Below are 18,018 nucleotides of genomic sequence, written 5' to 3' on the forward strand. Positions count from 1 at the left end.
ATGTTGTTTCCGCCCAGGGCCTCACAACTGCTGACTGCTACCGCTCTCACCTGCTACCCTGTAGGAGCCCCCTGGGAGCATGGCAGCTGTTGCTGGTCAGGACAGTGCGATGACCTGGTCTGGGCTCCAGTACCTCTCTGCTTTGGGACGGCAGGGTCTAACATCCTGAGTTGGGAGCAAAAACAGCAAAACCTGGGTTATTTTCACCCTAAACATATCCAGAGGCCTGGGGGAGACGGAGAAGGGGAATTTAGTTGAACAAAAATACAAAAAGATCAGACAGAAATATAGGAAAACATTTAGAGCCTCTTTTTCCCTGGGATCAGGGCTTCTGGGAGCTGTCTACTCATGGCTTTGCTTTTATTTGCATTAAGACTTTCTAAAACCAGGACGAATTATGTGTACAACAATTAAAAATGAAACCACAAAATAATGACAAACACCCCAACCTCCCTTCCTTGAGTGCCAGCTTCCTTTCCTACCCCCCATTATCAGAGGAAAGCTTTTACTTCCTCAACTTGGTCTTGCGCAAACCTCTCCGCACACAGAAAGAAATGGGAAGACTAGTACAGCAAACACCCGTCCAGTGTGCAATATACCCCTCCACCTAGGTTCAAAAGTGCTAACTTTTTAAATCTTTGCTTTATTTGTACGTAGATACGTTTTCCTGAAACATTTGTAAGTAAATTGTGATGTGCTTCACCTCTGAACACATCTGAATACATCATCTACATTTCAACATTCCAAAGACTCCAGGCGCCAGTTTCGTGTGGAATGTCCCACGATCTGGTTCAGCAACCATCAGCCCTCCCTCCGCAGCCCATTTGGCTCCACAGGATGTTTCTCTGGACTGCTTCCCCTGTCCAGATCGGCTGCAGATTCAGGGTCTATTGGAAGCCCCACCTCCTCCACGAAGCCTTCCCTGCCATTACCGAATAGACCCTGTTTGGTTACTCAGCTCTTCGCCCAACATTTCACGAGTAGCACAGCTCAGCCCGAGACCCAGTCTTGTTCTCGGGGAGCCTGCAGTCCCGAGCGGAGCGTCGGGCAGGAAACAGGCAATTAGGCAGAGGCTGGTGGGTGCTGTGGGAGCTCTAGGACTTGGTGCTGGGGGAGGAAGCCAGGGAGGGGAGCCTCCCAGAGGCTGGGAGTGGTCAGAGAGGGTATTTCACAGAGGTGGAAGGCATCCGAGCCGAGCCCTGAAGGATCCATGGGGAGGACGGGGAGCCAGGGACAGGTCAGGATGGGCAGAAGTCGTCTTGGTTAGATGCTCACGTTAGAAAAATTTCTCTGCCCACGTAGTCAAAAATACTGTTTGAATGCACGAGCCACAGAAGAGAGAATGGGTTGGAGAAGGACAGAACTGGAAGTATTACAGTCATCCAGGGGTTAATCAAAGTGTGGACCTGAGTAGATGGATATGAGGGTGTTGGAGAGGTCCACGTGGCAGGGGCTGGATTTGAGTGGATGTGAGAGGGTGAGCAGGGAGATAAGTCAAACTGGATAAAGCATCCACACTTCTGGCTTGAGCAGCTGCCCCGATATGGTGCCTTTGATGAGTCAGGTAATTTAAAAAAAGAAATAGGATTTTATGGGTGGGTGGGTGGGGAAATGAGCTTCCTTTCGCGTGTGTTTTGTTTGAAGTTCCTGAGGCTCATCCAAGCGGAGACATCTGATAGTCGGGAGTTTATATGAAAGGTCAGGGGACTCATCTAGACGGCGGGTACAGATTTGTGGGGCTCCAGCAAATGCATGGCTAGTGAAGCATGCCTAGGAAGAGAGGGCATCTGCAGAGAAGTGGGCTGAGCCCTGCACTCAGAGGAACTGCCACGTTTAAGAGTTAGAAGGAGGGGACTGAAAAGGAGTGGCCAGAAAGGTAAAGAGGAAAGCCAGACCCTGGTGCCAAAGAGCCCAAGCAGGCTGCCAAGAAAGGAGGAAGTGGCTAGTGGGTCGGATGATCCCGAAAGGGTAAGTCAGACAAGGATGTGCAAAGGTCCTCTGAGGATGTTATCAATGAAGAATAGTTTCCACCAAGCAATAAGGGCAGAAGTAAGAGCTCTAGGGGCTGGAGTGCTAAGGACAATTAAGGCAGGGAGATTGCCAATAGGGTTTGTTCCTTGAGTGACAGGGAGGAGTTGAGAGTGGGGCTGGATGGGTGGAGAGGAAGGGCTAGAGATCCCTTGAAAAGGGTCTTCCCATTCTCCACTGTCCCTTAGTAAGTGGCTGGGGAGGAGGGAAGCTCTGATGGGACATGGAAGGGGGAGGATGTGGCAATTGCCAAATAAACACACCATCCAGGGAAGCCAGCCAAGGCTGGGCCCAGAATATCTGGAACGGAACCCATCTTCCTTTTGAAGCAGGAAGTGGTGCTGGGAGCCGAGTTGACCGTGGAATTTCCGAGCTGTGAGGATATTCCTGGTGAATGCTTTTTATTTATTTATTTTTTCATTCATGAAAAAGAGTTGGAATTAAGTGACACCCCCCCCCCCAACATTCCCTCCCACAGAGGAAGCGCTTAATTTAGCCTAATGTTCCCAGTTGAAAAATATCCTTGAGGTCTGGAGACGTCTGCTAGCTTGTTTGTCACCCTTGAATATGGCAGGATGTTAATGCCTATGGCAGGATCGGTCTCTTTGTGTCTCGATTTCAGCGGAGAGAATAGGTGGCACCATCCCAACGTCAGTGCCAAGGGGAAGTCCTGTGAGACCACCCACACAGGATGTGGGGAGAGGTGTCAAACACCAGCTTTGGGAACCTTAGATGACCCTCCCCATGCTGGCCCATCGAAGAGGTTGGTGAGGCAGAGAGAGAGAGGGTAGAAGATTAGAATTTCTTTGTAGGCGCTCGTGCTAGGGGTTCTATCTCCCTTGGGATGAGGGAGAGTGGTGTTTCCCTTTATCTAGGGTCAAATGACAGGGGCCTGGATGATGCTACTCAGAGAGCTTAATATATGCCCTTGGAACTTGTAGGGCACGGTAGACTGGCCTTCGTACCACCCAAGAGATTTGATTTGTAAAAGGACTGTGCCTAGAGCTGATTATCTGGGATCTAAATGGGAATGTGCTTGTATGGGGAGTAGCTGTAGCCCCAGGGGTGGTGGGTTAAAGGGGCTAGGTGGGTTAAAGGAAGCAAAGAGGATTGTTTGGATCCCTCCCCAAGGGGTCACCTGGCATGAGGGGGTGACACCAGCATGAGGACCCTGGAGGTGGACCATCCCGGATACCTATTAAAAGGGTTTATAAGAGATGTATCCTTAAGAGGCGGTTTTTAAAAGGCATTCTAAGCAAGAGATAGGTCAGGATCCAAGGCTTTCTCAAGCATATATGGGAAGGGTGTTGGCTGTCCAATGGGCATCTGTCCAACAGTGAAGATCAGAATACAGCTGTTGCTTTCCTATCTGTGATATTATAATTTATCTTAGGAAATATATAGTCTTTGTCCCTGGTTTCTGGCACAAAGCTCCTGAAATCCTTGGGATTTCTTAAGTGATAAGAGTAATACAGGCATCTTGATATTCTTAATAAAACCCTTTCAATATCACCTGAGTTTATGTTAATTAAGTGAGGTTTGGAAAGGCCCAAGGGTGGGAGCTGATTGCCAGGGAACCTACCGTGAGATTAGAGGACAGGAACTTTCAGTTCCTGCTCCCCCACCCCACCCCACCCAGTATTTCCAGGGAGGGGAGAGGGACTGCAGATGGAGTTCAATCACCAATGGCCAATGATTTATTCAATCAGGTCTATGTAACAAAGCCTCCATAAAACCCCAAAAGGACAGGGGTGGGAGGATTTCTGGGTTGATGAACACACGGAGGTGCTGGGAGAATTCGTGCTTGAAGAGGGCTTGGAAGCTTCACGCTCTTTCCTCCATACTTTATCCTATGCGTGCCTCTCTTCCATCTGATTGTTCCTGAGTATATCCTTTTCTAATAAGCTGGTAACATAGTGAGTAAAATGTTTCTCTGAGTTCTGTGAGCTGTCCTAGCAGACTAATCAAACCCAAGGAGGGGGCCATAGAACCCTCAATCTATAGCTGTGGTCAGAAGCACAGAAGGGGCACTTGGGTGACTCAGTCAAGTGTCCCAACTCTTGATTTTTGGCTCAGGTCATGATCTCAGGGCTTTGGACTCCATGCTAAGCATAGAGCCTGCTTAGGATTCTTTCTCTCCCTCCTCTCTGCCCCTCTCCCAAGACATTCTCTCTCTTTCTCTTCCAAAAAAATAAAAAAGGCACACAGAGGATAACCTGGAAGAGAGAGCAAGAGAGCACAAGTAGGGGGAGCAGTAGAGGGAGAGGGAGAAGCAGGCTCCTCGCTGAGCAGGGACCCCGACATGGGGCTCCATCCCAGGACACTGGGATTATGACCTGAGCTGAAGGCAGACACTTACCGGACTGAGCCACCAGGTGCCCCATAGAGAGGACAATCTGGACTCTTAGTTGGCATTGGTATCTGAAGTGGCCAGTGGGATGGGGTGGGGAGGTCAGTCTTGTGGGGGTTGAGCTCTTAACATGTGGGATCTGATGCTATTTCCAGGTACATAGTGTCGGAATTGAGTTGAATTGTGGGACACCTGGTCAGCGTCCTCTAAGAATTGGAGAATTCATTGGTAGTGTTGGGAAAAAAACACACATTGGAACATCTAAGTCTATTATTTCATTTGCCCTTAAGGCAGTTACCATCAAGTTGAATAAAAAGTTTCGAGTTTTCAAATGTAAAAACAAACCAAAACCAAAACCAAAACCAAACCAAAACAAAAAAAGATGGGGGCACCTGGGTGGCTCAGTTGGGTGAGCATCTGCCTTTGGCTCAGGTCATGATCTGCCTTTGGCATCTGCCTTTGGCTCAGGTCATGATCTCAGGGTCCTGGGATGGAGCCTCATGTTGGGCTCCTGGCTCACTGGGAAGCCTAGTTCTCCCTTTCCCTCTCTGCTCCCCCTATTTGTGCTCTCTCTCAAACAAATAAAATCTTTAAAAAATATATGTTCTTTAGGTAAGGTTACTTGAGTATCAAAATGAATGTGGATAAATACAGCTGAAGCCTTCTAGGGGTTTGAAGAGGCTGGACAAAAAGAAACTCCAAGCCTGTTCTAAAACCCTTAAAACAACCTGAACCAGGTTTGTGAAAAAAACCTGAAGCCAGCTTTGAAAGCTCTGTAGAGCCCTGGTCTTCATGCAAATGCTTGAAAGTCCACTTTTTAACTGACAAGAACTGATCTCCAAGTGGGCAATGTCAGGACCAAGGAGGAAATGGACCAGAACCAAATAGGCCAACCAAGGATCTCACGTCATTGTCAGGGCAGTGAGTCTCATGACTCTTCCCCTTGAGCTCCCCACTCTGTGAGGCTTGATCATAGCTTGAATCATTGACTACTGGTCAGGTTCCCTACCCTCCCATTTTTCAAAGGAGAGCTTTTGTCATCATTACCCTGTTTCCACTCCAGCATTGTCTATAGCCCCATGTGTGTTGGGGAACAGATAACATTTGTTTTATCAGTCACTGAACACAGAGAAGTGTATCAAGGCCTGATGGAGAGAGCAGGACATCTTGTAGGGTTCCTGACTTTTGAGCTGGAGTCATTCATTGGGTAGGGTTTGGGGGTCATCTCCCTTGGGGTGGGGCAAGAGATTTTCTATGTGTGGGTACAAGGGTTTGCATGGCAAAAGTGGTGGACTGTTAAAAAGATTACTAGATATATCCTATCTTCTCTATTTTCCTTTTATTTTATGGCAGTGGAAGGTTTTGCTAGGTACTTGCTTACTGGCCAGGACCCCATTTCCCAGATTCCTCTGTAGCTGGATGTAGCTATGTAGCCAAGCTTATGAAATACAAATGGAAGTGATGTATACAATTCCCTGGTTGTACTCTTAAAAGGACATTTGCTTAGTCTTCATTTCTGAAATGACTTTTTATTTTTACTCAAAATTCTCTAAGTGCTGCACCTTATTTCTAATTTTTTCTTTTCTGATTTATGTAGCTATTTCATATCTTATAAAATCTCATTATCTTTTAGCTCATTTTGGTATAGAAGATTACATTTTAAAATCTGTTTTGTGGGCACATCTTTCTGACTCATGTTCATTGTCTATAAAGACGTTATTTTGCTCCTTATCTCCTTCTTTCTTATAATAACATCATATGGGATTTGGCCTTGATATTGTTCTATTGGTTATTTCTATGTCAAGTTAGTTTTCCTGAACTTTTAGAAGAAGGTTAGCCAGGACTTCCAGTACAAATAAGAGCAAATGACAATGGGTTTCCTTGTCTTATTATAGAATTTTTTAGAGTAAAAATGTAACACTTCTCTCTTAAGTATTTTTTCTTTTTTTAAATTTAAATTCAATTAGCCAACATATAGGACATCATTAGTTTTTGATGCAGTGTTCAATGATTCATGAGTTATGTATAAGTATGTTTTTTATTCTATTTTTTATTTTAATTTTTAAAAAATATTTATTTGTGAGAGAGAGAGAGAGAGAGAGAGAGAGCACGCATGAGCATGAGCAGAGGGAGGGGCAGAGGGAGAGGCAGGCTCTCGCTGAGCAAGGAGCCCAATGCTGGACCCTGGGATCATGACCTGAGCCAAAGGCAGACGCTTAACTGACTGAGCCACCCAGGTGTCCCTAAGTATATTTTTAAAAAAGGATGTTGGTGGACATCATTTATCAGGTTTAGGAAGTTCCATTCTGTTTCTAGATATTTAAGAATTTTAATTTTTAAAGGACATGATTTAAAAAATTATTTTTCCATTTGAGATCATCTTGTGTATTTTTGAAATTTAATAATGAGGTGAGCAATATATATTAATGTTGAACTGTTTCTGAATTCTGGAGGTGAATCTAATGAGGGTATAATGTGTTGTTGTCTTAAATACATTCTTGTACATAGTTTGTAGAATTTTGTTTTGAACTCTTATATCTATGCTTATAAGTGATACTGGTCTGTGCTATTTCTTTCTCATTTTGTTCTTGTTTGGTTTGGGTATCAAACCCAAAAATGTTTTTCTGACTTCATAAAATGATTTGGGACATGTTCTTTTTTATTTTCTGGAAGAGTTTGCATGAGATTGGAATGATCTATTCCTTGAATGCTTTGCAGAAACTGCTTATAAAACCATCAGAGCCCCTTTTTAAAGGGATAGGTTTTCAAACATTTGATTAAATTTTTCAAGTGTTTATGGAATTATTTATCTTTTCTATTTCTCCTTGAGTCAGTTTTGGATACATGTATTTTCTAGGGAGTTATGCATTTCATCTAAGCTTTTAAGTTTAGTAGCAAAAAACTTCACAGTTTATAGTTGTTTACAGTTTAAATATTTGTATTTTCTATTATTGTGCATCTTTAAAAATTTTTAATATTTTTAGGTTGTACCTTCTTATATGTTAAAAATATTCTTCTTATGATATATAATATATTCTTATAATATAGATGATATATATCATAAGAAGACTATTATATATATATTTTATACATATAAAATATATTTTATTTACATATCATATATATATGTGTGTACTTAATTCCCAAATTTTATTATTTCATTCCTTCTGTTTTTCCAGATTTATTCTATTATTTTTCCCCTCATGTTTACTGTCGGCTGATAAGCTCAATAATATTCAGCCTTTCTTCTTTTCTAATATTATCCTTTATTGTGATATACCAATCGCATGTCATGTTTCCTAGAAGTAGAACCTGAGAAGGGGATTCTTGCATGTATGATTTATTGAGAGAGGAGAGGGCTTTCAGAATAAGGGAGCTGAGGGAAGCTGGATATGGTAGAGGGAGGAGCTAAGCAAGAATATGATCTCAGCTGGAACCCATCCAGGCCTGATCCATGGGGAGCTCTGAAGCATGAATGGACACAGAATTGGTCCCACTTTGAGGCAAGTGGGCTGAACTTTTATACTCCTACCCAATCAATAATTGACTACAGACTGCTGTTAGGAGTGGGAGGGAGGGCAAATCTTCCAGGTGAGACGGCTCCCATCAACTGAGGGGAATTCTCTGTAGAAGGGGCAGCCATGAGCTGCTGACAGGCACACTTACCATTAAGTGTGAAAAAGCATTATGTCTAAAAAACATACATACCTTAATTAAAAAACACTTTATTACTAAAAATGCTAACCATCATCTGAGCTTTCAGCAAGTCATAATCTTTGCTGGTGGAAGGTCTTGCCTCAGTAAATGGCTACTGACTGATGAGGATGGTGGTTGCTGATGTTTGGGGTGGGTGTTGCAATTTCTTTCTATTTTTATTGAAGTACAGTTGACATACAATGTTGTATTTGTTTCAGGTGTACAACATAGTGATTTGACATTTTATACATTATGCTCACCATAATAAGAGTAGGCAATTTCTTAAAATAAGACAACATTGAAGTTTGCTACTTGATTGACTCTTCCTTTCATGAACGTCATGAGCCATGTTTTTTGATACATTTCACACACAGTAGAACTTCTTTCAAAATTGAAGTCAATCCTCTCAAACCCAGCTGCCGCTTTATCAACTAAGTTTATGTAATATTGTAAACTCTCTGCTGTCATTTCAACAATCTTCACAGCATCTTCACGAGGAGTAGCTTCCATCTCACGAAACCACTTTCTTTGCTCATCCGTAAGAAGCAACTCTTCATCCATTAAAGTTTTATCATGAGAGGGTAGCAATTCAGTCACATCTCCAGGTTTCACTTCTAATTCTAGAATAGCTAGTTTTACTACCTCTGCAGCTACTTTCTCCACTGAAGTCTTGAGTCCCTCAAAGTTGTCCATAATGGTTGGAATCAACTTCTTCCTAACTTCCATTAACATTGATATGTTGACCTCTTTCTATGGATCATGAATGTTCTTAATGGCATCTTGAACGGTAAATCCTTCCCAGAATGTTTTCAATTTACTTTGTCCAGATCCATCAGATTGATCATTATCTATGATGGTTATGGTCTTACAAAATGTATTTCTTTTTTTCTTTTTTTAGAGAAAGAGAGAGAACAAGTGGCGGGGGGCGGAGGGAGCATGAGAGAATCTTAAGAAGACTCCACGCTGAGCTCAGAGACCAATGTGGGCTTGATCTCACAATCCTAAGATAATGACCTTAGCCAAAATCAAGAGTCAGATGCTTAACGAACCGAGCCACCCAGGCACCCCCAAAATGTATTTCTTAAATCTAAGACTTAAAAGTCAAAATTACTCCCCAGTCTATGGGCTGCAGAAGGATGCTGTATTAGCAGGCATGAAAAAACAACATGAATCTTGAGTATCTCCATCAGAGTTCTTGGGTGACCAGGTGCATTTTCAATGAGCAGTAATATTTTGAAAGATATATATATATATATCTTTCAAAAAAGAAAAAAAATGTTTTCTTTTTTCCCCTTAACAGTGGTTCTCAACAATTGGCTTAAAATATCCAGTATACCATGTTGTAACAGATTTGCTGTCATCTAGGTTTTGATATTCCATTTACAGAGCATAGGCAGAGTAGATTTAGCATAATTCTTAAGGGCCCTAGGATTTTGGGGACGTTCAGGACTATTGGGTTTAACTTCAAGCCACCTGATGCACCAGCCTGTAACAAGAGAGTCAGCCTGTTCTTTGAAAATTGGAAGCCAGTCATTGCCTTCTCTTCTTCAGCTATGAAAGTCCTAGATGGCATCTTCTTCCAGTAGAAGGTTATTTCACCTACACTGAAAGTCTGGTGTTTAGTGTAGCTACCTTCATTCTTAGCTAGGTCTTCTGGATAACTTGCTACAGCTTCTACATCTGCACTTGCCACATCACCTTGCACTTCAATGTTGTCAGGATGCTTTTTTCTTAAACCTCATGAACCAACCTCTGCTAGTTTCATTCTTTTCTTCTGCAGCTTCCTTACCTCTCTCAGCCTTCACAGAATTGAAGAGAGTCAGGGCCTTGCCTGGAGTAGGCTTCGGCTTCAGGGAATGTTGCGGCTGTTTTGATTTTCTATATGGACCACTCAAATGTTCTTCATATCAACACCAAGGCTGTTTCACTTTCTGATCATTTGTGTGTCCACTGGAGGTAGCACTTTTAATTTCCTTTGGGAGCTTTTCTTTTGTGCTCACGACTTGGCTAACTCTTTGGCACAAGTGACCTAGCTTCCAGCCTATCTTGGCTCTTGACCTGCCTTCCTCACTGAGCTTAATCATTTCTGGTTTTTGATTTAAAATGAGAGATGTGCTATTCTTCCTTTCATTTGAGCACTTGGAGGCCATTTCAGAGTTAGTAATTGGCCTACTTTCAATATTGTTGTGTTTCAGGGAATAGGGAGGTCTGAGGAGAGTAAGAGAGATAGCGGAATGACTGGTGGGTGGAGCAGTCAGAACACACATTTATTAAGCTTGTTGTCTTATGTGGGGCATGGTTTGTGGTGTTCCTAAACAGTTACAATGGTTAACATCAAAGAGAACTGATCATATCATATCATATCATATTGTATTACATTACACATATGGTAATTAAAAAGTTTGAGATATTGCAGGAATTACCAAAATGTGACACAGAGACATGAAGTAAGCAAACGTTGGAAAAATGGTGCTGATAGACCTGTCCAGTGGAGGGTTGTCACAAACCTTCAATTTTTAAAAGACACAATATCTATGAAGTGCAATTAAACGAAGTCTGCCTGTACATGATGTTGGAGGAATTTCTGTAATTTTATTTTTTCTCACAAATCAACAAGGAGGGACTTCATGAAATAAAATAAAGATACCCATAAGTAGATAAAGCCATGCCGTGGCCGAAAAGCTTGCCTGTCACTCACCATGCAATGCAACTCAAAGCAGGAGGAAATCCCAAAGCCCTCAAATTGAACAAAAGACATTTTCAAAAACAAGAGGCTGGTGTGACGGGTGGATCATGTGGGAGCTATTGCTGAAGCTCTGAAAATCAGTTTCCCTGAAGCTTTTTGTTGATTTTGAACAGAAGCAGTTTAATTTCTAGTAATGTGATTCAATCAGGGAAAAATGAAACTGTGATTTTAGGCAAGTAGGGAATGATGACAATATCACACATTCTTTAAAAACCTCAAAATCATACCATCCATTCTAAAAGCACTAAAGAAATTAATATCATAAGCACAGGTTTCCAAAATAAGGTAATCACTTTGATGATATATGTAGCTGCCATTAACCCCAAAGAGGCCATAATATTTAATGGGAATAAGGTGCTCATATTTTAATTTTCAAACCAGAATACTTATGAGAGTAAAAGAGGGGGTGTGGATACGGAGGGGGTAAGGATAACAGAGACTGTCCCAAGTAAATTGGGTCACCCTGCTTTTAAATTATAAAGCAATTTCTGAGAGTGGTATTTTCCCCAAAGATGTTATTGTGGCTGCATACCGTAATGGACAGATTCTGGCTGAACCAATGGAGGATTACCTAATAGGCATTTAGAATAGACTTCAGGAGCCATTGGCAACCAGTCTACCCAGTGCAATACTCTTTTTTTTTTAAAGTAATTTTTAAAAAAGATTTTATTTATTTATTTGACAGAGAGAGACACAGTGTGAGAGGGAACACAAGCAGAGAGAGAGGGAGAAAAAGGATTCCCACCAAGCAGAGAGCCTGATGTGGGGCTTAACCCCAGGATGCTGAGATCATGACTCTAGCCAAAGGAAGATGATTAATGACTGAGACACCCAGGTGCCCCAATGCATTACTCTTTTTTTTTTTAAGATTTTATTTATTTATTTGACAGACAGAGATCACAAGTAGGCAGAGAGGCAGGTAGAGAAAGAGAAGGAAGCAGGCTATCTGCCGAGCAGGGAGCCCGATGTGGGGCTCGATCCCAGGACCCTGGGATCATGACCTGAGCCGAAGGCAGAGGCTTTAACCCACTGAGCCACCCAGGCGCCCCTGCATTACTCTTGATACATGTTTTGGGCATTTATTTGAACAGTGAGATAATAAGCTCCAGAGACAAAAAGATGGAAAATACAAAGAGAGGGCCAGAAAGTGAGAGTACACAGTGAGAAGTTCTAATATATATTTAATCAAAGTTCCAGATTTGAAGAGCAAGAGAGACAAGGACAGAGGCAATGCTAGAAGAGATAATAGCTGAAAAACTTCTGAAACAATTGAAAGATACCAACCCACAGATTCAAAAAGATAAATTCTAGACTTTATATGAAAAGAAATCTACACTTAGCTACAGAGGGCCAAAGACACAGAGAAAAATCTAAAGAGCAGCCAAAGAGGGCAGAAAAGGACATAAATTTCAGTTAGCTGGTAATGGAAATGAGAAGAAAGTGAAACGGTATTTTCACTGTGTTGGGGGAAAAAAAAAATCCATGTAATTCTGTACCCAGCTAAAACATCTTTTAAGAAAGGTGAAATAAAGGCATTTCCATTAAATGTAAAGTCTAAATTCTGAGTTTATCCCCAGCCAAACTTTACTAACAATTGTTCAGTAAGTGTTTTAGGTAGAAGGAAAATGAACTCAGATGAAAGGGCTGAGAAGCAAAAAATAGGCAAAGAGCAAAAGAAAGAAAAAGAAAGAAAGAAAGAAAGGAAGGAAGAAAGAAAAGTAAACAAGTTTATGTATTTTTCCACAATATTCACTTCCCAACACCAGATACATTCCCTTTTCATGGCTCCGCCACTTGCCCAATTCTCAAGAGCTTCTGAGTGGAAAATAAAGCCCTGCTACCAAATGCTTTAGGAGGTTGAGAAAAAGTAATTTCAATGCCAGAGTATTTGGTACCATTAGAAAGACCATGACTACCTTTATTTTGAAATATGTGATGGAAGCCACGAGAGAAAAATACAGCTTAAAGGAAACACATGATGGGTTCATTTCAAGGCTCTTCTCCTGATCAAAAAGTGGAATATAAAGAGAAGTCTCAATTCAATGATAAAACAAACAACCCAATAAAAAATGGGCAAGGATTTGAACAGACGCTTCACAAAAGAAGATATACAGGTGACAAAAAAGCACATGATAAGATGCTCAACATCATTAGCTATTGTGGGAAAGTAGATTAAAACTACTATTGAGATGTTATGATGCTACAGTCATATGATCCAGTGATCCAACTTCTAAGTATTTATCCAAATGAAATAAAAACTTATGTCCACACATAAATCTATATGCAAATATTTATAGCAGTTTTATTCATAGTCTCCCAATAAGTAATAACCCATATGTCCTTCAACTAGTGAACAATAAAATCTGATATACCCATATAATGGAATACTACTTAGCAATAAAAAGGAATGAAGTACTAATATACACAACATAGATGAATTTCAGATGCATTAGGCTAAGTGAAAGTAGCCAGACTCAAAAGGCTACATACTGTGTGATTCCATTTATTCCAGAAGAGGCAAAATTGTGGGGACAGAAAACAAACAAATGGTTTTTTCAGAGGCTGGAGAAGGGGGAGGGATTAACTATCAAGGGACATGAGGGAATATTTTGGGGTAATAGAACTGTTTTATATACCAACTGTGGTGCCAATAACATAACTTACATGTTTCTCAAAACTTGCAGAACTGTATCCTAACAAGGATAAGCCTTCCTGGATGTATTTTATACCTTAAAAAAAAACCAAAAGAAAAAAATTGAGACATCCTCAGGGTATTTGACAATCTCATTTTCTTTGACGTGGAAGTAGATGCGCTCATTACACACTTTTGTGCAATCTCCCACCCCCAACACACACCAAAAACATTGGTTGTTGTCATGTCAAGTTTCCAGAACCATTTTCCCAGCCTTCTCTCTCCTTTTTGGCAGATGACTTTTCCACCCACTTTACCAAGAAGGACTGGATTAGGTGAATACATCTGACCTTTCTCTCCTCCTCCTCAAATGTTCTCTCCTTATTCATATGATGAAACAAACAGCCTCTAAACATCTCAGGGCATTTGCATTCTAGTATGGAAAGTAATTTTCAAATTATTAAAAAGTACAGGGGCACCAACGTGTCTCAGTTGGTTAAGCATCGGACTCTTGATCTCAGCTCCAGTCATGATCTCAGGGTCATGAGTTCAAGCCCTGCACTAGGCTCCTGGGCATGGAGCCTACTAAAAAAAGAAAGAAAGAAAGAAAGAAAGAAAGAAAGAAAGAAAGAATAAACTTACCAAAAAATAGAATAATCTCACCAAAGAGTATAGTGATTTGGTGGTATGACCAGACACTGACACCCCTTTTTGTTTTGAGATGGTTTGAAGACCAATTAATCATTTAGGTTGAGTGAAAGAAGCCAATCTTAATACTATACTATTGTATACTAATACGATCTATATGCTGTATGATTCCCACTATATGACATTCTAAAAAAGGCAAAACTATAGAGACAGGAAAAAGATCAGTGGTTGCCAGGGGCTTGTGGGAAAAGAGAGGGGAAGAAGTTGGAGCATAGGGAATTTTTAAGACAGTGAGACTGTTATTCTGTATGATACCACAATGGTGGATACGTGTCATTATACATTTGTCAAACCATAAAATGTACAACACCAAGAGTGAATCTTAATGTAAACTATAGATTTAGTTAATAGTAATGCATCAATATTGGCTCATCAATGAAAACGAATGTACCACATTGAAGACAATGAAAACAAATGTACCACAATAATGCAAAATGTTCAAAATTGGGACAATTTTGGGGAAAATTGGGAGGAAGGGTGAAAAGGTATATGAAAACTGTATGTTTTGCTCAATTTTTCCTTTAAATCTAAAACAGTTAAAAAATCCACTAATTTTTTATTTTTATTTTTATTTTTTTTAAAGATTTATTTATTCATTTATTTGACAGACTGAGATCACAAGTAGGCAGAAAGGCAGACAGAGACAGAGGAGGAAGCAGGCTCCCTGCCGAGCAGAGAGCCCGATGTGGGGCTCGATCCCAGGACCCTGGGATCATGACCTGAGCTGAAGGCAGAGGCTTTAACCCACTGAGCCACCCAGGTGCCCCTCCACTAATTTTTTAAAAAGTGATGCAGGAGAGTGAACTTTAGATGTGAAAATTTAGGAATACTTAACCAATTTTATGTTCCTTGATATGTCCTTCTTATTTATGCACAAGAATCATAAGCCATAATCCGTTGACCCCAAGATAGTTTAAAAAAGTCTCTGAATCAGGTTGCATCTTAAAATTGATGATATTTTAAATTCCAGGAAATATGGTATGACAAAATATACATCTAAAGAGGTCTGAAGGAAGCCTTTTAATAAGTATTAAATAAAAATTTAATGCTCAACGTCTTGGGAAATACAAATCAAAACCACGAAGAGATCCCACCTCATACCTGTCAGAATGGCTAAAATAAACACAGGAAACAACAGATGTTGGTGAGGATGTGGAGAAAGAGGAAGTCTCTTACACCATTGGTGAGAATGCAAACTGGTACAGCCACTCTGGAGAATAGTATAGAGGTGCCCCAAAAAGTTAAAAATAGAGCTGTCCTACAATCTAGCAATTGCACTACTAGGTACTAACCCAAAGGATATGAAAATACAGATTGGAAGTCGTATATGCACCCTGAAGTTTATAGCAGCCTTATCAATAATAGCCAAGTTATGGAAAGATCCCCAGTGTCTATTGACTGATGAATGGATAAAGAAGATGTGATCTATATCTATATCTATATCTATATCTATATCTATATCTGTATCTGTATTTGTATTACTCAGCCATCCAAAAGATGAAATCTTGCCATTTGCAATGATATGGATGGAGCTAGAGTGTATGATGCTAAGTGAAATAAGTCAGTCGGAGAAAGACAAATATTATATGATTTCACTTGTATGTGGAATTTAGGAAACAAAACAGATGAATATAGGGGAAAGGAAAAAAAAGAGAGGGAAACAAACCATTAGAGAGAGAGAGAGAGAGAGAGCGTGCGAGCAAGTGGGGGAGGGGCAGAAGGAGAGGGAGAGAGAGAATCTTAGCAGACTCCACTTTCAGCTTGGAGTCTGACATGGGGCTGAATCCCATGACTCTGAGATCACAACTGAGCCAAAATCAAGAGTCCAATGCTTAATGGACTGAGCCACCTTGGTGCCCCTATAAGAGACTCTTAAGGATAGGGAACAAACTAAGGGTTGATGGAGGGAGGTGGGTGGGTGATGAGCTATATGGGCGAAGGATATTAAGGAGGGTACTTGTTATGAGCAATGGGTGTTATATGTAAGTGATGAATAACTAAAAAAAATAATAAAAATAGATTAGGAGAAATAAAAATCTAAGATTAGAAAGTGTTGCATCATAGTCTAATTGTCAGTGTTTTTCTTTTTAAGTGGGGCTTCAAATAATAGTGCGTCTTACAACGGATGGTGTCTCAGGTTAGATGAGATATAGATTAAGTGGGCACTATAAAAATCGGCTAGATGATGTATATTTAATTTATCTATTGTTGCCTCTGATGGGCGTTAAAAGGAGATTACAATTTGAATTCTAGTGCTTTATTTCTTGTATTTGAAAATGACAAAGCAACTGACATGAAATGTTAACAAAGATAAATCTGAGAACTAGGAGCATGGCGTTATGTCTTTTTCGGCTATTTTATATATTTAAAAATTTTATACAGCAAAACAAATAGCTGAAAAAAAAATCAAAGAACACCTCAGAAACCTTCTCAGAGCAGGCCAATCGCCAATGTATTTGTTGGGGAGTTTTCTCGGGGCATTGGGGGGTGGCAGAAACGGAGGGAAGAAATTGTCAGCAGGCAGACACCAAAAGACAAATATTCCACTTATATGAGGTACCTACCATAGTCAAATTCATAGAGACAGAAAGAAGAATAGTGGTTACCACTGGCTGAGCGTGGTGGGGGGAAAATATTAAATAATATTATTTAATGGGTACAGAGTTGCAGTTTGGAATGATGGAAAAGTTCTGGAAATGAATAGTGGTGGTTGCATAACACTGGGAACATACTTAAAACCACCAAATGGTACACTTAAAGATGGTGAATTTTCTGCTATATACCCCCTCCCCCAACCTGGGTAGGGGAAAACAAGAGTTTTGTTTGGGCATGTTGGGTTTGAGATGCTAAAGGTAGTTGGATAAAATCCAAGCTCAGGGGAGGGAGTGATCATGAGCTGTAGACACAGACTCAGCAGACAGCATGTTGAAGCCACGAGGCTAGAGAAAGGGGAGGGGAGACCAGGGCCCTCCAACCCTCCGAGGAGTGGGGCCAAAGAAGCCATGAGCAGAAGGTCTTCCCAGTAAGAGGCAGCAGTCAGTGGTCTCAAAGGTTTCTGAGAGACTGACTAAGGTGAGACCTGAGATTTGGCAATGTGGGAGTGCTGTGTTCCAGTGGAGTACTAAGTACTAAGTATTAAGTACTAAGTAAGGGAGAGAGACTCAAGTGGGTCAGGAAGGAGAAAGTGGTGATGGGAACTATCCCCAATATTTTGAAGAAATTTTGCTGTGAATATTAGGGGAGGAAGGTGGGGGATAGCTAGAGGCAGATGAGGTGGCCTAGGGTAGCTCACCCCCTCTTTTAAAAAAAATTGTATTTATTTTAGAGAGAGAGAGTGAGATAAGGGGGAGGGGCAGAGGGAGAGGGAGAGAATCTCAAGCTGACTCTGCTAAGTATGGAGCCTGACATGGGGCTTGATCTCATGACACCGAGATCACGACCAGAGCTGAAACCAAGAGTTGGACGTTCAACCCACTGAGCCACCCAGGTGCCCCTCACCCACCACCCCGAGCCCCCGTTTTTAATAGATGAGAGATTCCAGAAGATGTTTGTATGCTTATGGGAATGATCCACTCTTCCCATTAGGGGGGGCGAGGAAAGGCATAGGAGAGGAGAGAGAACTGAAGGAGGAGGGACACGGGCGGCGTGAATGGCCTGAGGTGGGAGCAGACACTCCATTCCTGAGGAGCATGGTGAGAGAGTGGGCGGTGGGGCTGAAGTTTGGTGGTGGGAAGGCGATGGGGTCAGCTTTCTGAGCTGAGCTGGGCCCACGCGGGGCTGCTAGAAGTCTGGGCACAGAGAACTTGTGAACACGTCGTGGCAGAGGTGGGAAAGGCAACACCCTCCCTCAGGAAGTGC

This window comes from Lontra canadensis, unplaced genomic scaffold, assembly GCF_010015895.1.
Source record: "Lontra canadensis isolate GAN:19392208 unplaced genomic scaffold, GSC_riverotter_1.0 scaffold16, whole genome shotgun sequence".
In the NCBI taxonomy this organism is placed as follows: Eukaryota; Metazoa; Chordata; class Mammalia; order Carnivora; family Mustelidae; genus Lontra; species Lontra canadensis.